The sequence below is a fragment of the Carlito syrichta genome, unplaced genomic scaffold (genome assembly GCF_000164805.1).
Source record: "Carlito syrichta isolate Samal-C Ts95f unplaced genomic scaffold, Tarsius_syrichta-2.0.1 Scaffold56697, whole genome shotgun sequence".
NCBI lineage: Eukaryota > Metazoa > Chordata > Mammalia > Primates > Tarsiidae > Carlito > Carlito syrichta.
Genome location: NW_007000793.1, coordinates 59,876 through 67,937, shown reverse-complemented (window position 1 = coordinate 67,937; position 8,062 = coordinate 59,876). Strand labels below are relative to the sequence as shown.

Here is an 8,062-nt window from a genome sequence, read left to right as displayed (position 1 = left end):
CTTATTTTTCAGTGATTATTTTTATATCTTTTATTGGATTTTACTCTGAATTAGCATTATAGAATTTCACACATAAAAATCTTCAAACAATATATTTCCATTTATCTTCTCCTTCTGTGCTTTTCTTGTTACACATTTTGCTTCTACTTATGTTATAAATCTCCCAATATCTTACCATTTTTGCTTTCTTTTTTTTTTTTTTTTTTTTTTTGTGAGTTGGAGTCTCACTCTGTCACCCAGACTGGAGTGCAGTGGCCGCTCTGGGTCACCGCAGCCTCAACCTGCTGGGCTCCGGCGATCCTTCCGCCTCAGCCTTCCAGTTGCTGGAACTACAGGTGCGCGCTACCACACCCGGCTAATTTTTTATTTATTGTAGAGATGAGGTCTCGCCAAGTTGCCCAGGCAGGTCTCGAACCCACGGGCTCAGGCAATCCACTCACCTCAGCCTCTCAAGTTGTGGGATTACAGGCTGAGCCACCGAGCCTGGCTCATTTTTGCTTTCAATAGTCAAAGAACTTTAAAATAATTTAATACAACCAGAAAAAATCTTTTGTAGATTTTTTTCTCTCCAGTGCTCTTCTTCTTTCACTATAGATTCTAATTTTTATTTGATATCATTCCCTTCATCTTGAGGAGCTTATTTCTTTTCTTGTAGTACTCTCAGATTTTATTTATTTTAAAATGCCATTATTTCCTATTAAAAAAAATTATTTTTAGTGGATACAGAACTATAAGTAGCTGCTAGCTTTTGTTTCTTTCAGCACGTTAAAGACGGAATTCTGGAGCAACGGTTTCTGCGGTGAGGGAGGCCGGGGCGGGGCTGAGGTCCGGGCTGGGGCTGTGAAGCCTTTGGGGTGGCAGGCAGCGGTGGCCCGGGACTCGAGCCTGGAGGCAGAATCGGCCGCCATGGCTGAGAGCATCATAATCCGTGTCCAGTCCCCTGATGGGGTGAAGCGGATCAGAGCAACAAAGAGAGAAACAGCTGCAACATTTTTGAAAAAGGCATGGCGATTTGTTGTTCCTGTTTCCCTTGAGACTTGCTGGGCCCTCATCTGAAATGGAGACATCAGCTCCACTGGGGTTTAAGACCTTGGGCACTCCCAGCGTGGTGGAAGATGAGAGCAATCTGTACCTCAGCAAACAGGATGGGAAGATTTACAGAAGCCGAGACCCACAGCTATGCCGCCATGGCCCTTTGGGGAAGTGTGTTCACTGTGTCCCTCCAGAGCCATTCGAGGAGGACTACCTAAACCGGCTTGAGCCTCCTGTGAAGCATATGTCCTTCCATGCCTACATCCGAAAACTGACTAGAGAGGCTGACAAGGGGAAATTTGTTGCCCTGTAGAACATCAGTTGCAAGATTAAATCAGGGTGTGAGGGACACCTCCCATGGCCTAACGGTATCTGCACTAAGTCCCAGCCAAGTGCCATCAGGCTGAACAGACAGAAATACAGACATGTGGACAATATCATGTTCGAAAATCACACTGCTGCTGACCGCTTCCTTGACTTCTGGAAAAAGACAGGGAACCAGCATTTTGGGTACTTATTGGACGGTACGGAGCACAATGACATTCCCCTGCGCATCAGAGCTGAGGTGGCTGCAATTTATGAACCTCCTCAGATTGGGACACAGAACAGCTTGGAGCTTCTTGACGATCCAAAAGCTGAGGTGGTTGATGAAATTGCTGCCAAGCTTGGCCTGAGGAAGGCTGAATGGATATTTACAGACCTTGTCTCAGAAGATACCTGAAAGGGTATATAGTTCGATACAGTCGAAATAAGGACACCTATTTCCTGAGTTCAGAAGAGTACATTACTGCAGGAGACTTCCAAAATAAGCATCCCAACATATGTCGACTCTCTCCAGATGGACATTTTGGATCAAAAAGAGAAAAAGAAAGCTGGATGGTGCTGCTGGGGGCTCCTCGCCTGTGGCCACTGCCGCCATGTGGGCTTGTCAGCATTGCACCTTCATGAACCAGCCGGGCACAGGCCACTGTGAGATGTGCAGCCTCCCCAGGACCTAGGGCTCCAGCCCTCTGCTGGGCAGGACTGGGCCTCGCCCAGCCCTTTCTGAAGCCAGGAGCATTGTGCAGTGTGTTCCTTGTGATGGCCCCGCAGTGGGCAGCCCTAAAAGGGCAGGGGCTGGCTCTCCTGGGCTCTCTGACCCACTGAAGCTTCTCAGCACGTTCTTCCTTGGAAAGAGGAAGCTATGCCTGGTGTTCTGCAGGCTGAATGCAATCTCCAAACTGGAAATGCAGAGCGGCCCCACCTGAGAATGCCCCACACCCTTAACCCCGTTTTCAAGCCCCCCACTGTGGTGGAAGTACCATGTACCTCTCAATCATCACTTGGAATTGGAGGGTGGTGGGGTTACTTTTGCCACCCAGCTTTTTTTTTCTTCCTTTTTGATGGTTTTTGTTCTTTGACCCATTCTCCGCCCTATATTTTGGTTGGGAGCTCTTGGTTGCCTCTGTATCTTGTTTCTCTGGGGCGGAGACCTGCCTGTGCGGGTCTCTTTTCCTCTTCCAAGATAGCCACTGTCTGATAGACACGAGTGGCCACAGGCTGACGGCCTGCTATCTGCTCAAGCTGTGGATCTGCAGGTTAATTTGCTGCCTACCCTTTTTCTTCCCCTCACCTGACATCCAGGTGGGATTTTAAGGTCTGCATGGTTGTAATAACACTTATCAGTAGTTTCTGCCCCCCCCAAAAGACGGAATTCTATTGTTTTCAGTCCTACCTGGTTTCTGATGAGAAGTCAGCCACTATTCCTGGATGTAAGGTATATTTTTCCTCTGTGTGGTTTTAAGAGTTTTCTCTTTTTCTCGGTTAGGTCAGTAACTATGAAAGAGTCTGAATTTTCATCCTGCTTGCAAGTTAATTTGCAATTCTGATAGGAGACAGAAAAAGACTATTAGGTAAAATTTCTGCAAGGGTCCCTGAGCCCCAGTTTCCACAGGACCATGTGTCTGTCGCCTGGATAGACTGCAAAGTACACTATAAGAGAGGAACTCAAGTAGTAGGAGGCACTAATCTTATATAGAGCCAGTTGGCAAATCCGCCCAGCAAAGATTAAGGTGTCTTTCATTTCAGAGTAATATAGGTAGGGATATCTTCACTGAAGCAGATTTAGTTATATTTCATTTGATACTTTATTTAAAAGATGGTTTTCATATTTCTGTTGAACTTCCTAATCTCCTTACCCATTACATCTTTTTTTCCCTTTGCTGCAGGTTCTCTATTGTATTTATTAAAGTTATTGTTTTTCATTCCCTTTTCCTTGATTCCAATATCTTGGTTATCTGTGGCTCTGTTTCAATTTTTTTTTTCTTCCCTTGACTATGTTTTACTTTTTTCTTTTCTTTGAATGCCTAAATTTTAAAATTATTTACATAGTAAACATTGCGAATGATATATTATAGATGCTCTGAATTCTGCTATTTTCCTATGAAGGATGTTAAAGTTTTGTTCTACCAGGAAGTTAAGTTATTGGAAGCACACTTTGGTTTGGTGGAGACTTGGTTTTGTACTTTGTTTAGATGGATTTCTTTTGGTTGTTGTTCCTCTTCCTAGGGTATTTCCCTTAATCCTGGAATGCAGTATTTCTCCCTGAGGTATGGCCATTCTGGGGTTTCAAAGGAAAGCACTATGGAAATAATTCCCTCTCAGATGATAGGACTTGAACTCTCTTCCCTAGCAGCAAGCAACTAATTGCTTAGATCCCTCCTTGGTATTATTTTCCTTTGGATTATTTAAATTCTTACCCCTTGCATGTTAATTCAGAAATCAGCCGATTTGAAGGCGTTTGTATGCAGAGGTTCAGTTTCTTCCCTTTGTGGCTACCTCATTTCCAAGATTTTACCCCTCAGGGTGCGATCCCACCCCACTGCCCAGTGCACAATTTACCAGTTTACATCACACTACTGCTTATATCTCCTGCTAGGCTGTGCAGAGAGGTTAAGTAACCATCTGTTCACTCTACACATATTCACTGTGCACCTGCTGTGCATGCCAGGCACTGGCTAGGCACTATGTGATAGAACTAATAAATTATAGGATTACTATATGACCTAGCACCAGGGCTCTATCTTAAAAAGACAAAGTAGCAGTGTTCCACAGTGATTAAGAGCATGGCCTCTGGGTCCCGACGGTCTGTGTGATCTTGGTTTGGTTACTTAACCCCTCTGTGCCTCAGTTTCCTCATTATGTGAAAAGCGTCCTACCTCCTAGGGTTGTTGTGAAGACTAAATGTGATCACGCAGAGAGCTTATTGCCCAGCACGTCGCACTCAGTAAATATTAGATGTTGTCATGACTGTTGTTTGTGGAGAGCCTGGTCAGCCCTGTTTTAGGCAGCACCAAATCCAGAGATGTAACTCTCCAAGTTGCCAATATCGGAGAGCTAAATAGCACTGGATAAACAGGAGGCATGGAATCATTTCACTCAAAATTTCACACATGATGCCTTACACAGTTACAGAAACAGAAACCAGATACTGCCATCAAGTGGTGATACTGAAAAATAAGAGCTTCTTGCCAATGCCAACCTATGTCTGAGGATATGTTTGCCAAAATAGTTTTAAGTTTCAAGTCACAACTACTGGTCACCCTGCCGCCAACCCCCAAACCAGCTAGCGAAAGTTCACGGTAAGTCAACAGTTGCGGACAGTTACAATTCTGAACTCAAACGATGCAATTTTTTTTTTCTCGTGCCCACTAAATAAGTAGTAGTAAACAATGGGTTTGTAGAGCCTCCAAATTACTGCCCTGTTTCAAGGCGTGCACGTATCCAGGGCTGGCCTCGGTTTCCGGTTTCTGGGCTGGAAAAATAAAACTAGAGGGCTCTGGATCTCCGGCAGCTCAGGAGCGCGCAGGCCGGGCGAGAGCGGAGAGAAGTGCAAAAAGGCGCCGGCCCCGCCATGCGGCCCGGCCCTGCCTCGCTGCGGTCGGACCAGTCGGACGGCTTCGCCCCCCAGCCCGCCCCTCCCCGCCCCGCGCCGCCGCTCCCGCCCTCCCGGAAACCGAGTCCCGCCTGCGAGCGTCCCGGGCCCGACCGGCGCAGCTCCCCGCGCAGCCGCCGCCCCGAAGCCCTCGCTGTCCCCGGCCGGCGCCTGGGCGCCGGGCCATGGGCCGTCCGGGCCGGCTGGAGGCCGGAGCAGGAGCCCAGCGGGAAATGGGTAAGGGATCGTGGGGACGGCCGGGCCCAGGCAGGGGACGCCCCCGCCGCTGCTCTGGGCAGTGACTGTGTGACAGGGTCAGGTCTGTGAGCACCTGCGGAGCTGCTGTCAGGACGGGAAGCCAAGGGCCAGGGGGCCTGGAGCAGGGAGGACGCTGGAAGAGGATTGAGCGGGGAAGAGGGGACCCTAAGAATCCAGCCTAACTGGGCGGCAGCGACCAGGACAGCAAGGGGACAGTCTCCCCACTGGGAGAGTCAGCTGAGTCTTGGCTCCAAGCCCCTTTGGAGAATAGGAGGAGCCTTTAAAGCTATCCATTATCGGAACCAGGTGACACTGAGGGCTTTGCTTCTAATCGCTCATTGCCCTGGGCCTCGATGGGTCCCTGGTGCCCATGATCAGGCCAGGCCCTCCTTCCTGCTGGCCACTTGCTTGGCCAGGGCTGCCCCCCAGGAGTGCCTTAGGATGGAGGAGGTGGATGCTGGTCCCTCTCCTAGGTGTGTCTGGGAGAAAGTGTCAAGAGGGATTCCTGGAAAAGTAAACAGTGTCTACTCAGCTGTCAAACTCAGTCCTTCTGGTTCTAGAACTGAGTCTAGCTTGTCTTTTCAGTAGGATGATGGAGCTAGGGATGTGAGTTCTCTCATAGATTTTTCCAGGCTGCAAGATGGATTTTGCTGCTCTGGTGAATGCACTCAACAGATCCCTATCATGTCTTGGTCAGAAGGCCAGGGTCAAAGTGAAGGCCTGGGCAACTTGGGGCCCTCCCTGCCCTTGAACCTCATTAGCTTGGCCCAGAGCAGATTGAATGTAATCAGCAACTAATTGAGTGTCTATGAACCCCTCTATGTAAGGAACACACCAAGGTCAAGTTTAGACAGTTCATAGTGCTGATACATTTTTTTCTTCCACCCATGGTATTTCCTCTTTGTGGAGGGTATGAAGAAGAGTCATTCATTCATTCATTCATTCATTCAACAAATAGTTCTGAGTGCCAGCTGCAAATCAGGCACATAGGCACTGGAATGTGACTGCTCTCATTTACATAGAGATTGGAGAGAGAAAATAATCAAGTAAGCAGGTGGACCACATTATATCAGAGTGATAAATTCTGTAAAAACAAAAAACACAAAAACATGTAAGAGAAACGACTAGGTGTGGAGACTCGTGACTGTAGTCCTAGGCCAAGGCAGGAGGATGGCTTGAGGCCAAGAGTTTGAGATCAGACTGGGCAAAAAAGCAAGACCCCTGTCTCTGCAACAAACAAAAAAAAAAGAAAAGAAAAGAAAAGAAAGAAAGAAAGAAAAGAAAAATTAGCTGGGTGTGGTGGTATACGCTTATAGTCCCAGCCACTCTGAAGGCTGAGGCAGGAGGATCACTTGAGCCCGGGGGTTCGAGGCTGTGGTAAGGCATGATTGTGCCACTGCCCTCTAGCCTTAGCAACCACAAGTCCCTGTCAGAGAGAGAGAGAGAGAGAGAGAGAGAGAGAGAGAGAGAGAGATTGGTCCTTTAGAAAGTATGACAAACAGAGACAGAGAGAGAGAGAGAGAGAAATTGGCCCTTAACTAGAAAGTATGACAAACAGACTTTTTAAATATGGTGGGAAAATGGTACCATTTTCAGGTTCTAAAAACCTAGAGACACAGTATGGATTGTCCTCTGTTCCTGTACACAGGAAGTTATAAGCTACCTATAAGGGATCAATGAACAATGGACAAGTAGTTTGTAGCCCCCTTTTGAAGTCCTGGGAGCATATTTCTTGTTGGGAGGCTTAAATCTAAGGCAGAGAATCTAAGGCTTAAATCTAAGCCCTCTTTTGGGTACCTTATGTACAATAGTAACACAAATAATCCTCACAGCAAGTCTGTGAGGTAATTAGTGTTACAATCCCACTTCACAGATGAGAAAGCTGAGGCCCCGAGAAAGTAAGGTTACAGGTCTAGTAAGTGAGGAATCAGAATTTGGCCATCAGGTGGTGAAAACTTTTGAGCTAAGTACTCTCAACCACTATGTTGTAGCGATATCAGAGACCCAGCCTTAGGCCCAGCTGCAAAGAGATTCTGTCTATCATAATGGAGTTCTAGGTTGGGCTCTGTGGCTCATGTCTGTAATCCCAGCACTTTGGGAGGCCACGGAGGGAGAATTACTTGAACCTACGAATTTGAGACCAGCTAGGCAACATAGCAAGACCTTGTCTCTATAAAGAATAAAAAACTTAGCTGAGCTTGGTGGAGCATGCCTGTCGTCCTAGATACTTGGGAGGCTGAGGTGGAAGGATCGCCTGAGCCCAGGAGGTGGAGGCTGCAGTGAGCTCTGATTGTGCCACTGCACACTCCAGCCTGGGTAACAGAGTGATACTCCAACTTTAAAAAAAAGAAAAGAAGTTTCAAAACAGACGCTTTCAGGCGGGGTGTGGTGGCTCATGCCTGTAATATCAGCACTCTGGGAGGCCAAGGCGGGAAAATTACTTGATTGGCATTTCACTCGGTTCCTTCAATTTTCACACGGTTCCTTCAATTTTTCACACAAAAGGTGGGGGTAATGGGGAGGGCAAGTGGGCATAGACTCAGAGTGCTGTTGGAAGGAGCGAGGCAGGAGGGGTCTGCAAGGTTGATGGAGGGCCACAGCAGGTGGGGGGCAGGTTTTGTCCACAGTGGAGAAGGCTCGATAGTGCATGACAACTGGGGTTAGAGAGAAGGCAGCGGAAATGAGCGCATTCCACTTCTCTCTTTCTTTAAAAAAGATGTTTTTAGCCGGGCTCGGTGGCTCAGCCTGTAATCCCGCGCTTTGGTAGGCTGAGGCGAGTGGATTGCCTGAGCCTGTGGGTTCGAGACCCGCCTGGGCAACTTGGTGAGACCTCATCTCTACAATAAATCAAAAATCAGC

General features: G+C 47.6%; 1 pseudogene across 1 annotated transcript; it reads left to right on the top strand.

The window, feature by feature from the left end:
• Window positions 1-785: 785 nt before the first annotated feature.
• On the top strand, window positions 786-1,980 carry LOC103251237 (annotated as a pseudogene). The gene has a single exon (XR_002481426.1). The product of XR_002481426.1 is annotated as a nuclear protein localization protein 4 homolog pseudogene (transcript).
• Window positions 1,981-8,062: the final 6,082 nt, after the last annotated feature.